Genomic DNA, 15,830 nt, shown 5'->3' with positions numbered 1-15,830 from the left:
ATGTTGATGTGTAAAGTCAGAACAATGCCTGGCACATGCTAACAGCTATATGACGGGGTGCAACTACTTCTTTTCCAGGTAGAAGAAACAGTAAATTCAAAGGCAGGGGGAGGGGGAGAAAGGATGGGCAGAAAAGCGTTGAGTATTCATATAAGAGCAAGAAACTCATGTGAACAGAGCAAAGTGAGCAAGGGAAGGTGGATGGTGGACGGCTCTGAGGTTGGAGATCAAATCCCAACAGGCCTTAGAGGATATGGCAGGAAGCTTAGATGTTGCTGCGTATGCTACTGCAGAGATGTAAACCATGGAACAATGTGATCCAGTGCGTATACTTGAAAAATATGACTCTTACTCAGCAATAAAAACAAACAGTCAATACTCACAAGCATTGGATGAATCTCCAGGGAACTCTTCAAAGTGAAAAAGCCAATCCCAAAACGTTATACATTGTATGACTGCATTTCTACAACACTGTTGAAATGATAACAGATTAGGGGTTGCCAGTGGTTAATGAGGGGGTGGGGGAGGGAGGTGGGTGTGGCTGTAAAGGGGCAACACAGGAAGAGTATCTGTACACACACGTTCACAGCAGCATTACTCACAACAGGCAAAAAACGGAAGCCACCCGAGTCCATCGATAGAGGAATGGAGAAATAAAATGTGTATATGCATACAATGGAATATTATTTAGCTTTGAGAAGGGAGGAAATTCTGAAACACGCTACTACAAGTAGCATGAAGACGTTACACTAAGTAAAATAAGCCAGACACAAAAAAAGACAAATACTGTAAACTCCACTTATGTGGGGGTATCTAGAGCACTCAAGTTCATAGAGACAGAAAGTACAATGGTGGTTACCATGAGAGTGGGGAATGAAGAGTTATTGTTTAATAGGTACAGAGTTTCGCTTTTGCAAAATGCGAAGAATTCTATGGATGGAGGGTTGTGACGGTATCACAACAATTTGAAGGTACCTGATGTTGACTACATCAATTTATCTAGACCACACTTGCCTCATCTATAAAAGGAAAAGATTAAATTAGACCTATAGTAAGAAATGACCAAATCTGTAACTAAAGAGGGCATACATCAAACAATACAAAATTGTGAATATTTCTGCATTCATTCATTTCTATTATCAATTTTCTACTTACTTATTTCAATAACTCTATGGTACAAAAAAGATTTAAAGCTATTGGCAACCCACATATAAAACAGAGCAACACGACAAGAATTAGGAGTGGGTGAGGGGGAAGAAAAAACAAAGGCAATGGTAAACAAGAGGAGGAGATAAAATGCTAACAAAAATGAGACTAGAACACAAAACTAAGTTCTATATCCTTGCTAAAAGCAAGCCCAAAATTGTGCTCTGAGCTGCCTAGAAGCCAATGGGAAAAGGGAAACATACACACCAAAGAGTAAAAGCAAACCAATCACTTAACTAAAAATAATAATAATAATAAAAAACTGGACAGTATACAAAGATAAGACAAGTAAATTCTCTTGAGGATCCTTTTGAGAGAACAATGTTTATTTCAATGATCAATGTCCTTCAAAGCTTCCTTACTGGACACACAGCAATGAGCTCCTTGGGACTTACAAGCTGGTGGCATCACATTAATGTGCAACTCAGTAACTCAGGAAGCCAATGCAACAGCCTTCAGGTATACAGCTCTCTGTGGCTCAGGCTAAATTCAAAGAATTTTTTTAGATGATCTAGATGTATGGAAGGACTACATGTCTTTCAGTGATCTTCACTTAATACTGTTTCCAACGAGTTTCTAGATATCAGATAAAGACATTCCTGTCAATTTTTCCTTCTTAAATTCATCCCAAATAGTAAAAGGAAAAAAGTCAGAAATATGGATGCATTTTTGATAAAACTAAAGAATCTTTGTAACTTAGAACAAAGTGAAGGCAAAAAGCAGATGGAAATGACCAAGCTGGGAGCAGGAATGTCATACCTAAGAGCCTACAGAGGTGAGTTGGGTCCAGAGAAAGCAGATTGGCCGTGAAGCCCAGGAAGCCTCTGGATCTGGAGGCACAGGTGGTGGAGGGGGCGTGGTTTCAGGGAAAGGGAAGAAGTGGAAGCAGGAAGGTCGTTTGAAAGTCAGGAGGAGGAGAGCTTAGATTCCCGGCTCCTGACCCCACCTAGTCCCACAACCAATTCACCCATCCCCCAGCAGTGCTAAGAGCTTGAACCAATTCACAGGTGCCAGGCATGAGGAGGGTGGCCATGGGTGGTCCCGCGACCAGACTTAGGGGAATTCATTTAAGGTTTGCACACAGACCGCTGAGACAATTAGCTCCCTGCTCCTTCCCAGTCCCAGAACGCCAGCAAACAGGGTTACACTTCCGGTCAGGAAACTGGAGGAGTCTTCGCTAAAGAAATGGAAACACCCCCAAGAACAGTAAGACCCAAAGATAGGAAAAAGCCTGCGGACCACCCCTTCCTCTTCCAGTACAGTTCCCAAAACAATTAACAGGCCCCACCTGTGCACAAAGGGCTCCAATCCATTTCTTGTATCCACCTCTTAACGTGAATGAATTTTCAAGGACCACCAGGCCTGGGAGGAATGTCTTCCACGTGAAGGGGGGACACCAAAACAAACAGAAAAACGAAAGTTGGAGAAAACAATTTCAAGCAATAGAAAGGAAAAAAAGCTGCCTATAAATAATATTCTCAGCTGGATAAGGAAAAATCTAAACAGATGACAAAATAATGCAGTCTTTAACTCCAGGAAAAATAAAAGTTGAACAAGAAATGAAATACTCTCCTGGTACGTTAGTTGACACGGCACTGAACAACACTCTCGGGGTCACAATACAAAATATGGAAGAACAAGGACAACAAAAAATGTAATTTAACCATAGAGAGGAAAGGAGAAGACAGGTGTTAAAGTAAATTCCTCACCTTCCACAGAGCTGACGAATCACGATACAGGATGCTTATGTGACTTAGGAACGGGGCATTAAATGCTAAGAAACAACAGTAAAAAGAATGAAAAGTATGCTTTCAGGAAGAGGACAGGATGGAAGCAGGGACCAGAGGATGCTGGATTTAACTCTTTAGCACCATTAGCTTGTTTGACTATGTGCATCAGAGAAAATAAAAGTTGATTTTAAAATCTAATCGCTCTCAGCCGCAGGTGAAATGTGTTAAGCGATGGTCAGATCACATTACCTTTCTGAGGAGTCACCTATTTGATGCGCCCGGTGAAGCAGGAGTTTTGTGTTATCGCAATCAGCCGTGGTCCTGGGCTGAGCACCTGCCTTGTGGCACCAGGCTATGAGCTCCATGAAGACAGGAACCGCGCCCATTATGTCCACTTAGCGCTGGCCGCCACACCTGCCAGGCTCAGTAATAATAGCTACTTTGCTGTTGTCTACCTCCTACCATGTGCCAGTCACCAATTCTAAGCCCTTCACCTGTAGGAAGCCACTTAATCCTGCCAACGCCGAACAAGATAGACACGACTGTTATCTCCCACTTAACAGGTGAGCCAACCAGGGACGGCAAAGGCAAGTAATTCATCCAACGTTGCCGCCTAGTAAATGGTGAAGCCAGGATTTCATTCCAGTCTGAGACCCTCCCCCTCAATGACTGTGAGCTCAATAAATACCTGTGGAGGGAAGACAGCTCAGCCGAAGGCAGGAAGGAAGAAAAATTAACAGGAAGAAAAATTAAGACGAAAGGTCCCCTCTCCTGAGAAGATAATATGGAATCTGATACAACACGGAAACATTAAACTTCCACTGGAGAGAGCAGGAATACAGCAATGTTAGCCTGGAGAAACTTGGAGGCACCTCTACTCAAAAGTTGCTTCTAGGGGCTTCCCTGGTGGCGCAGTGGTTGAGGGTCCGCCTGCCGATGCAGGGGACGCGGGTTCGTGCCCCGGTCCGGGAAGATCCCACATGCCGTGGAGCCTGCGCGTCCGGAGCCTGTGCTCCGCAATGGGAGAGGCCACAACAGTGAGAGGCCCGCGTACCGCAAAAAAAAAAAAAAAGAAAAAAAAAGTTGCTTCTATACTATGAAAACCCAGCACCCACAGACTGGCTGGCTTTGTGCGATGCTGCTTTCTGGTGTTCTCTCCAAAATCACCTCGCAGCAAAATGTAGCTGCAGGAAAGAACGCGACTCACTGCATGAGCAGGCAGCTGGTATGAGCAGGCGCAGGACAGAGAGCCTGACCTTGTGGGACTTGCCATCCAGACCTGAAGACAACCTCTGCATGTGCCGTCCAAGGCTTCCCACTTGAAGGAAGGCATCAACCCACCAGTTATAAAGCGCCACGTCTCTGCCCCGCCCCACCCGCTACCCTAAGGCCTTCACAAGCCCAATCACCCCCCACCTCACCGCCCCCCAGGACCCTTCTTGGGCGTTCATACACGCCATCTTACAGCCACCGCGGCCATTTTCCACCTCTCCTGCTGCAGCGCCAGCTGCCGCCAAAGGTTGCGACGCTTGTGTCAAGGTCACTGCTGCTCAAAAACTCCCACTTGTCACTCCACGGGTGCCGGGCGCTGAGGGACTGTGGCAGGCGATATTCGGTGCTGCTTCTCTCCCGCCCGCAGCTCCCAGGTCTTCCAGCACAGACTCCTCCTGGAACCCATCTCTCACCAGCCGCAGCGCCCACCTTGTCCCCAGCGGCCACCCAGACTCGGCGAAATCACTTCCTCACTTTCTACTGGCAGCCCCCATTCTCGGGATTTCGGCCCAAATCCATGCGGCCTTATTTGAATATAGATCCCACGTGTGTCCCCGTGGCAGGCCTCGTCTCTGAATCTAGCCTGGGATCACGGCCCTCTCTTTGCTGATTTTTTTCCTCCTTAGTTCCTGGGGCAAAAGACCCCTGGGAATAATTCTAGGAAAGATCGGGAGGAAAGGGGAACTGAAAGCAAAAACAGACTCTCCATTTGGGGGAAAGGGGGCTTTTGCCCAGCTGCACCTGCCAGAGAACACTTCAGGGGAAACGTCAGACATAACAACCCCAGAAGAGGATGGGATCTGGAAGGCAGCAGCCCAGGGCCTTCCAGGAAGGTGGGGTCCAAGGCGGGGGTGTGACAGAGCATGTGGTACCCCAGTGCTCAGAAGTGGGGAAACTGAGCCAGAGGGACGTGTGGGAAAGAATGAGACAAGGTTCCAGATCTTAGACCTTGAGTGGCAGGTCAAACAGCTTGAAGCTAAACAAAACACCAATCCTAGGAACCTCTCCTACAGCTCTGTTCACACATACCGTGTGGCAGAGGGACTCCAAGGATGCTCACATGCTTTCCAACCACCTTCTCCTTTGCCTTCCTCTGCAATTGAGCCTATAAAACAAATCCATTTCCAGCCTCCTTGAAGGCTCGGATCTGTTGCGTGACACAGTCTGACCATTTACATGGAGATGGGTTCCTGTAGAAGGGTTGCCTTCCATAACCCCTCCAACACACACACACACACACACACACACACACACACACACACACTCGAATTCACAAGAGCAGAAAGCCCTTGGCTTTCGCCCTTCACCTTCACTCTTCCTCCTTCCTTGCTGAAATATAGAAGATCCTGGAGTTGCAGCAGCCATCTTTTCACAAGGAGAACCAAAGCCATACACTAGGATGGCAGAACAGGAAGAGACAAGAACATCCTTGAGCAGCCCTGGAATGCCTACCTCCAGACTTCCTGTTACATTTAAGAGGAGGAAGGAAGGGGACTTCCCTGGTGCTGCAGTGGATAAGACTCCACTCGCCCCATGCAGGGGGCCCAGGTTCAACTCCTGGTCAGGGAACTAAATCCCACATGCATGCCACAACTAAGGAGCCCATGTGTTGCAACTAAGGAGCCCTCCGGCCGCAACTAAGACCCAGTGCAACCAAATAAATAAATATTAATTTAAAAAAAAGAAGAGGAAGGAAGGAAGAAGTGAGATAGGAGGGAAGAATCTTGTTTAAGCTATTATAATTATATTTATATTTAATTCATAGTTATAATCTATAACTTACAGGAAAATGCATTCCCAGACACTGGAGGATCATTTGTAATATCATAAAATGGGAACCGTTGCTGTGGGAGCGGTGACATAAATTATGAGCCATCTCACTATGGAAAACTACATAGTGGTTAACAAGGATGACGTGAACACACACATATAGAGAGACATGGAAAGATCTCTACAATATATTGCCAAGTAAAACAAACAAATCAACAGAACAAAATGCAGTTTTGACCCATGTATGTGATTTTACAAATTATATGTGTGCATGTACCTATGTATCTATAAGTGTATAGATAAAAGAAGAATATACACCACCTGTTAACAATGACTATTCCTGGGCTTGTGGGAAAGCAGGGTTGGGCCGGGGGTGAAAAGGGGCTTTTGCTCTTCACTCTGTGCTACTGTGGGGCAAGTAGTTGAAAAGTACAGCGTTAGTTTGTGCCTTTCCCTTGGGGTAATTAAGTTCTAGACTCGCTAAACATGAACAGGTGAGTGAAACACCTTGGAAGACCATCCTCTGGATGTCTTTGACTCTAGAATTCCAAATGTCCTGTGTGACCTCCCATCACAGAGAGAGACAGATGGTTGTGTGGAAGGGGGCCCACCGGGACTGCCATGTTGGTGGCATTACTGCCGGGCTTCTGCCCCCTGGAGACCTAGAAATGGAATTCTTGTACCCCAATCAAATAAGCAACTGGGCCACCCAAAGAGCAGATTGTGTGACACCCCGAATCTGCCAAAATGCCCTTGGCCCACTTCAGGTGGGGGACTCTCCACAGCCTGAGCGGGTCTGGCCCACATAGCCAGCTGCCTATGCTCCCCGGGGACCCCAGCCCTACCCCCCTCCATAAACCTGGGGTCTGAAGCAAGAGCACCCCATCACTTCCCCATGGCACCAGGGGTCCTGGTTCAAGGGCACTGGCCTACTTCGGCCTTCTGGGCTCTGCTAAGTGTGGGTCTGCCGAACGCCACCAGCAAGGTGAACGGATGCCACCTGTGAATTACACAGCTGCTGGTCGGGAGAACTGCTCTGTAATCTAAACCATAATGGGTGTGAAGGAGAGAGCGTTTTCAACAGTGGCTGCGCTGCATGTCTGAGGACGCTCACAAGACGCAGCGCCTTGTGGACAGAGCACCAGCTGGGCACGTGGCGCCCCATGCTGGCGCGAGCACCGCGGGGTCCAGTGGGGGAGAAAGGATCCACGCACACACACGTGCAGGGAGCTGACCAAACCGTTCCAAGGCATTAGGTCAGGTGAGTGCAAATTAATAACAGCGCACACAGGGGATGAGAGGTGGGGGGCAGACGATGTCATCTCAAAGATGGCACAAGGATCTGCTGGAGAAGCACAGGACTCGTAGGATGGGTCCCTGCACAGCACCTCGGAGGCTGGCCTGCCTCCAGGTAACCACTGGCAGCCTGGCACTCACTGGAGAACAAGGGGGACCACACAGTCCTCCCCTACCAGGGTTCCCGCCTCTAGAGCCAAGTCCCACTTCAGTCCAATCCGCCGGGCACATGCAGATGGCAGCTTGGGGCTGAGCCCGGCGGGGGCCACAGTGGGACTGTCACTGGTTAAGCAGCTGCCGGGGCCGGGGAGCAGGGGAGAGACGACTACAGCACGAACAACGGGGCACCTGCAGACAGTGAGCTGGGTGGGGAAGGCTGCACACAGACGCATCCCTCCCCATCTTCCAGTCCACCGGGGTGGTGCTCAGAGCCAGGACTGCAATCCTCCCATCTGTCGCTGGGGCTTGGTACCAAGACCAAGGTCCCCCCTCTGATGGCAAACTTTGGCTTTTGCAGAGGCCGAAGGGTCCACGGGGAGCATGTTATGGGGTGGGACAGAGGCGCTGGGGGCACTAGTTGAGGACATAAGCATAGGGGACCATTGCACCTCTTCGTGATGGTTCCAGAGCCCCCCAGGAATAACCACCCACCCCCTCTTCCTCCCCAACTCCTACCCCATCTCACTGACCTGTCTACCCCTGGCACCACCAGCCCCTCTCAGCTCTCCCCTCTCCTTCTCCAGGAGGGTGGGGTGATGCCATTGGAGAGGGGCCCTTGGGGGAGCAGCGGATAGAACTCCCTCACCATTCTCTCTCACCCTCTGGCCCATCTGCCACCTGCTTTCCCCGCCCACCCACCAAAAGGGTGCTTTTAAAAGGAATCAGCTTAAAAAGGGGGAAAAAACCCCAAACCCTCCCAGCAACAAAGAATCATATAATTACTTTGCAGCTACTTGTCCTTGGTAATTTGACGCTTGTGTTGCTATAATTACACATTCCGTAGAGTTAGAGAGTCACAAGTCTGGGTTGGCCCATCGGTGACATCTGCAGTATTTTCAACTGGAAAAAAAAGAAAGTCGGGGAGGGAGCCTGGCTGCTGGAGCTGCAGACCCAGGCGTGGAGGGGGAGGGGTGGGAAATGTAGGACGTGGTGCAGGTGAGGCTCTGGGTGGGCGCTAGGGGGAAGGACCGAGCAAGTTTTTCTCTCATGCCTGCTGTGTGCTTGGTCTGATTTATCCAGGAGCGCGCAGGGTCTGTGCGTGAAAACTCACCCCCTTGCCGCACGTGCAGTCCGCTGACTCAGGTCCGAGTTCACCTCTGAACCGGCTCTCACCTTCGTCTTCATCGAGGCTGCTCTCTGCTTCGCCCTCACCTGCACCCCTGCCTCCACTGTCCCCCATGTTCATCTGTTCTCTCAAACCCACAGACGTTCCTTTTTTTTTTTTTTTTTTGGCCATGCCACTCGGCTTACAGGATCTTAGTTCCCCGACCAGGGATGGAACCCGGGCCCCTCCAGTGGAAGCGCAGAGTCCTAACCACTGCACCACCAGGGAAGTCCCAAGACGATCTTTTTAAAAAGGTGAATCTGATAGCATTCCTTCCTGCCTGGCATTCCCTGCCTCACCGTTGCCTTTGAGAGAGCTCCCGCATGAACCACCGGGAGGTCTGGCTGCCCAGGGGCTCCAGCCCCGTGTGAGGCTGTGCTGGGGGTGCTCTCCCGGGGAGCAAGGCTGAGGTCAGAGCAGGCCGCCCCCGACAGGGAAGGCCCGGGTCCAACCTCTCATGGCTGCACCCTAGTCTCTCTCCCCAGCGGGCGCGGGAGCTGCGGCACGTAGCCCTCTGGCGGCACTGGAGATTTAGTCCTTCCAGCCTCGTCTCTTCAAAGCTGGTCCAGTGTTTGAGAACCAAACTCTTGAAGATGGAGACAGTAACAAGGATGAGGGAGAGAACGGACTGCCCTTGGCTTCTGAGACCCGTAAAAGCGACACAAGTGAGCTGCATGTAACTGACCCCGTGGTGTGGGAAGCGGGGGTCACACCTCCCCTCCTGATGGAACCAAGTCAAGCTCGGGAGCCCAGGCTACACCGTGTGAAACAACCTGGAGACAGCAGGCTTTGCTTCCCAGGCACCGCAGAGACGTGCCGGGTAAGCGCTGCTGCGTGTCCCTTGCCAGAAGCTTGCAAAGGTTAAACACACCCCAAATACCAGGGGTCCCCGCAGTTTGGTCCCTTGTAACTTAGCAAACTGCACTGGGGCCTCTGTCAACTTCTGCTACGTTGGCACCTGTGCCCCAGGGCAGCCGAGCGGGTCACGGCCAGGTGGGCACCCCCACCCAGCTGCTCAGCCTTCACCTGCGGAGACGGCAGGTCCAGACTCAGTTAAGCCACCTCTGAACATCGTCCAGTCTTGGCTCAGGAGGCCAGGGGCTCTGGGGTGTCCACTGACTTTTCTGAACCTATGGAATGCACTGTGTCCCCACCCCTACTCCCCGGGGAGTGTGTCGGTGTGGGTGGGAGCAGGAAACATAGGAAGGGGCAGGTCAACTCCTCAAAGTGTTAATTCCCAGCACCTCCGCCCTCGCACACCCTGCCCTGCCCTGCCCTGCAAAGCCTTCCCCCTCGGGCCCCTCTGTCCCCAGCTGGATCCTCCCTCCAACTGCCCTCCCCTCCTCCTTTCCCAGCAAGTCTCTAAACAGTCCAGTCTTCTCCTAAAAAGAAAGAAGGTAATAGCTGTCCCTTAAGAACATCCTGTATTAGTCTCCTGTTGCTGCTGTAACACGTCACCACGAACTTGGTGGCTTAAAAACAACAGAAATGTCTCTCTCACAGTCTGGAGGCCAGAGGCCCAAAGCCAAGGTGTCAGCAGGGCCACCCTCTCTAGGGAAGAACCCTCTGTGGCCTCTTTCACCTTCTGGCAGCTCCTGGCATTCCTTGGCTTGTGGCTGCAACACTCCCATTTCTGCCTCTAGTCCTCACACGGCCGCCTTCTCTGTGTCCCTGTGTCCTTTTCTGTCTCTTATACGGACACTCTCATTGGACTCAGGACCCACCCTAATCCAGGCCGATCTCATCTCCATCCTTACCTTAACTGCATCTGCAGAGACCCTATTTCCAAATGAGGTCACATTCTGAGGTTCCAGACGGACATGAATTTGGGGGGCTCACTATTCAACCCATTCCACCTACCACGTACGCACATCATGCTGGATGTTTACCTCATTACCCGGTCGACTTCATGGGCCACGCTTCTCAACCTCACATTCAATAAAGAAACTGAGGCTTGAAGAAATGGATTGAATGGTGGCCACCAGTGTCCTTGCTTGTCCCCCTCTGCTGTGTTGCAGCTAAAACGGGGGCCTTCTCTGGGATGGTGTCCACAGCTGGGGAAACGGCTGGGCCCTGCCCACCTCTCTCGGCCACAATCCCAGGTCTGAGACTGAAGGGGGACAGCTAGCTAACAGCCCAAACTCTGAATATTATATAAACCAGGACAGCCAAGAGGCAGAGACCGTGGAGAAGCTGACTCAGAGTCAGCCGTCCTCGGGCTAGCTAAGTAGGGCAAATTCCGTGGAGAGGCTGTGGTCAGAAAGGTCTGTTTCTTTGTAGAGGCCGGTGGCGAGGAGAGGGCATCTTCAAAGGTTCTCCTTGGTTCCAACAACCATTGAGCTCGACTATGGGCAGGGCGCTGTTTTTCAGAGAAAGCTTTAAGCAACGGCCCTTTGAGCTTTAAAGAGGGGTCAGTCACCTGGTTGCCATGCAGAGAGCACAGAATTATAGAAGCCACGGACCCGCCCTCCAAGCAGCGACGCAGAGGCATGGGGGAAGGGGGAACAGGGATGCTAATGAGGAAATGGATGGAGAACAGCCCACAGCGACCATGCAGAAGAAAAATAAAATTGGGCCCAAACCTTCCCCCATGAATGAGCTCTCAAGGATAAAAGGGATAGGCAGAGTTGGTGAATAAAAAAACAAACCTGGTACCTGGCGGGAGGCATCAGCCCACATGTTAGCATTCTACTCTTCATCTGCATTCCTGGGGTTCACTTTGGGAACTCAGGCAGGCTGCGTCTGATGTTCCTGCGGGGGAAGAATTAAAAGTGCTGCAGCCTGGAGAACACCTCTGTGAATGGCTGAGCTCCAGGATGGGTGAGGATGGGTGTGGCTGGGATGCCTGCAAGGTGTGAGGGCAGCCTGAGCAGCATGGAGAACAGCTAGCAGGAAGCCCCCGCCAGAAGCCAGGTCCGGTTGCCAAGAAGCATCTTTCTTTGAGTAATGGTTCTAAAGGGCTGAGCATCTCTTGAGGTGGCCAGACACCACTTCCTGCATTTTCCGAGGGAGGAAAAGGGGTCCCTAGAGTTCCATGATTTTATCCTCTCACAGAACCCGGGGAAATTCCACCATTTCATTTTATTCCTATTTTAGAGAGAGTAAGTGGAGATTTTGAAAGTTTAAGTAATGTCCTCAAAGTCACATGGCTGAGAAGCGGCAGTCTGTGAGACCCCAAAGCCCTGGTCCCACTTCTGCCAACGTGTGAAATATTGGCCTCACTGGGGGCATGTGACCAAGGGCCCAGCCTTCTTGGATGGAAACAAAGGGACCAGCTTAGTGACAGTCCAGAGGGACTTTAGTTTCTTCATGAGGTGTCATGAATTGATTTTTTAAAAAATCTCATGCAGCATTTAAATTCATTTCAACCCCAAATAACAGTACCATGAGGGGCTAAAGAAACTGAGAGTGCAGGAAACTTCTGTGGAGGGAGACAGCTCCCAACCTGCTGGCTGAATTCATCAGAGGCTGATGCACGGCTGGATGTTCTACCCGGGTTTTGCATTCGTGAAAATTTTGCTGAGGTGGCAACACACTATCTGACACATGAGGAAACGGATTGAGAAAGGGAAACTGATGTCTTTGCTTTCACAGAGAGTGACAGGCCCCGGGACAAGACGAAAACTAGGAACCCCTGGTCCCAAGCCCCAGCCTCCACAAGCCGGTTCCTCCACGCCCGTGATCCCCCTCTCGGTGTTGGTTTTAATTCAATTCAAGGGCAGATCATATATCAAATTAACTTGACCCTGGAATGATAGTAGACACTCAATAAATTATAAAAACATAGACGTTTGGAGCTGGATGGGGCCCTGGGGGTCATGGGGCCGGTGGTTCTCAGCCATTGTGCACATTTGAATCAGACACAGGAATGTGAAAACGGGGCAAGTGGATTGGCCTGGGTTGGGCCTGGGCATCCGTCTACTCTAAAGGCTCCTGATTTTATAGATGAGGAATCCGACTGCCACCCAGTGCCCCCACCAGCCCCTAAAGGATTTGAGGACAAGAACATCACATCCCCTTGGGAAATGTCTGTCCCTTTGGAAGCTGGACTTACTTTGTCCTGGAAGAGTGAAGAACCACCATGGAGGACTTTGGATGCCAGGGCTGGGGCATTTGGAGTCTACCCTAAGGGGAACTCAGGGCTCTTCGGGATTTTTAAGAGCAGTGAGACCATGCAGCCTCTGTTGAAGGCTGACTGTATCAGGGAGGCCAGGGGACAGAGGGTGTGGGCTCAGCGCTTTCCAAAGGCAAGGGATGGGGCTGGGAGCTTCTCGGAGCTCTTTGTCAGCCCTGTGCATTCCTATCAAATTTGAAAATTGGGGCCTACCGAAAGGCTTATTATTATTATTCTTTTCAGTCTTTTTCAAAGACTTAAAGGCACGAAAAGCAAGGGAGCGAGAGAGCACAAAAATGTGCATCTAGCCAGAGGGAGCCCGTTTGGCAACTGAAATCTCTGCTTCTCGTTAATTAGCAAAGCTGAGAAATCACCCTTCAAAGCTGGCGTTTCAACCAGAAACGCCAACTGCTCAACCTTTTGTGGGAACCGTGCCACTGGCCCCCTGGATGGCCCAGTGCCCTGGCCACACGACTGAAGCGTCCACTCTCGCCACCCCAGCCTATTAATTGCCGAGGAGAGGGGCCCCCGCTCGCCCTCTTTATCTGTCACCTCCAGGAGCAGAGCTGTCCTCGCGCTTCTCCCAGAGCCAGGCTGGCGGAGTTGCCGTCCCCCGTGCCAGGCGCTGGCCGCCGCTCCTCTCCTGCTTCCAGGATCTGGATCCCCGTCCGGCTCAGGGCTCACACCCTGGCTGGCTCGGCTCCGGCCGCACTGCCGAGCACAGGAACAGCTGGGGAAGTGGCGCTGGCAGGTGGTGGCGGCTCCCGGAGCTGGACCCACAAGCACGGTGGCCTCCTCTCCTGCTCAGCTGCGCTGGGGTGGTCGGAAAGTACAGGGCAGCTGCACGGACGGGGAAGGGGACCCCGGACGCCAGGCTTCCCACGATGAAGGACTGTGATGCTGTGATTTATAACAGGAAATATAAATTTGGTCTGAGTCCCTGCTCCTGGCACAGAGCTCCCAAAACCCTTGGGATTACCTACTGGAGGAGAGCCATAAAGGTGTCTCTGTTATGTGAATAGGGTGCCTGGAGGGTTGGAAATTCCAGTCCCTCCCCCAGCCTCTGGGGAGCGGGGCAGAGCTGGAGTTTGAGTCAATCACCAATGGCCAACGATTTAATCAGTCGCAATGAAACCTCCAGAAAAACCCCAAAGGACATGGTTTGGGGAGCTTCTGGGTTGGTGAACACATACAGATATGGGGGGAGCGGCCCCCAGAGAGAGCATGGAAGCTCTGTGCCCCTTTCCCCATGCTTGCCCTATGCATCCCTTCCATCTGACTCCTGAGTTAATCCTTTTATAATAAACCAGTGATCTAGTAAGTAAAATGCTTGTCTGACTTCTGAGCTGCTCTAGCAAATTATTTGAACCCAAGGAGGTGGTTGTGAGAATGCCCACTAGACAGCTGGTGGGTCACCGGTGACAACATGGACTTGCAATTGGCATCTGAAGGTTGGGGGGGGCAGTCTTGTGGGGCTGAGTCCTTCATCTGTGGGATCTGACGCTGTCTCCAAGTAGTGTCAGAACTGAGTTAATTGCTTGGTGGTGTAAAAAAAAATTGCTTGGTGGGAGAAAAAAAACACACCCACGGGAATTGGTGTCAGAATCATAGGCAGGAAGCAGGGTTACTTCACCTGGAGAAGAGACAACAGAAGGACAGACCTCTGGGTTCCCGTGAGGACTGTCGTCACTGTAGGAGGACCAGAATGACGGTACTGACCCCCAGAGGTGGAACCAGGCCCTCCGGGTGGAAGCAACAGGAAGACAAATCTCCTGGGACAAGGGTGTGTGGCTGCCTCTGGACAAGGCAGGTTCCCAGAGGACGGGGAGGGGAGGAGGCCAGGTACGAAGACAGGGGTGTCGCAAGGCTGGACTCCACCTGCCCCAGAGGTCTCGGGGGCTGCCCCAGCCGAGGGAGTGCACCTGTCTACTCCGTGGAGGGCAGGGAAGGCATCAGAAGGGACGGATTCCACTCCCAATTCTGCAGCGAATTTGTCGACAGTGGGATCTGGCAAATCACTTAACCTCTCCGAGTCACAGGCTTCACGTCTGTAAAATGACAGGTCTCGGAGAAGACCCTCTCCAAGTCATTTCCAATCTTCAGTGCGGCAGTGCCGCCCTGCCCCCACCCTCCCCCCGTCCTGTGGCCAGAGAGGGGTTTTTGCAAGTCAGGAAGTGTGTGTGCATTCTGGGGCTGGAGGGGAGGGCACGGAGAACTGTTTATATCATAATAAGGTCAGTGTTATGCTAGCACAGAGGCTCTGAATCTCAAATGTGATACTGATGAGGACTTTGGGGAGAAATCACCCCCTTGCAATTTGCAATGGTTCCGATTGGTTTTAGGAACTTAAAGAAAATAAGAGGAAAAGACAAGTCTCCCCGAGAGCAGAGCATCACCACCGCCCCCCTTCATTCCACCAAGCAGCGGAGTGGACGGGTGTGGCTGGCTCACGACTATATCCAGAGGCAGCGAAAGCTCACAAGATGCCGGAGGAAACTTCTCAAATCCTGGTGGAGGCTGGGGGTGGGGGTGGAGAAGAAGGGGAGGGGTCTTGAGGAAAGAAGGAGTTAAAAGGGCAGAAAAATTGTGTGGGAAGGCAAGAAGTAGCTACTAAGGCAGAGAGGGTGCCGCACGCTGGCCTAGGGGGTGTCCACTTGGCGCCATCCCAACGGTCTGAGCCAAGATCGCCAACTCCCGGAAGAGGCGAGGATGCACAGTTGCTAGCCCAGGACTGCGGGTCGGAGGGAGCATCTGATGCCTGAGTTTCCTTCTAGTCCCACCTCTGAAGTTTAGATTTCTCACAAACACCTTAAGATGAATCTGAACATCCTTGGTATCTCCTGTGCTCACGTGTGTTCGCTTTAAGGGGATGGTGGCCAAGTTGGCCACAGCTAAGGGTGTAGAGTAAGTCCCAACCCCCAGCTGCAGTCAACCCAGGCAAGAGAGTCATTTTTACTACGGGCCATGAGTCACTTTCAATGGCTGAAAAAATAACAAGGTGGGTCCTTTGGGCTCTCTCCTACCCACTCTGCTTCATATCCTGGCTGAAAAGATAAGGAGAAAAGTGGGAGAGGCTACCATCTTGGATCTCCAAACTTTGCTGCAAGGTCCCTCTGTG

Source organism: Globicephala melas, chromosome 2, assembly GCF_963455315.2.
Source record: "Globicephala melas chromosome 2, mGloMel1.2, whole genome shotgun sequence".
Lineage (NCBI taxonomy): Eukaryota > Metazoa > Chordata > Mammalia > Artiodactyla > Delphinidae > Globicephala > Globicephala melas.
Note: the sequence above shows the minus strand (reverse complement) of the source record.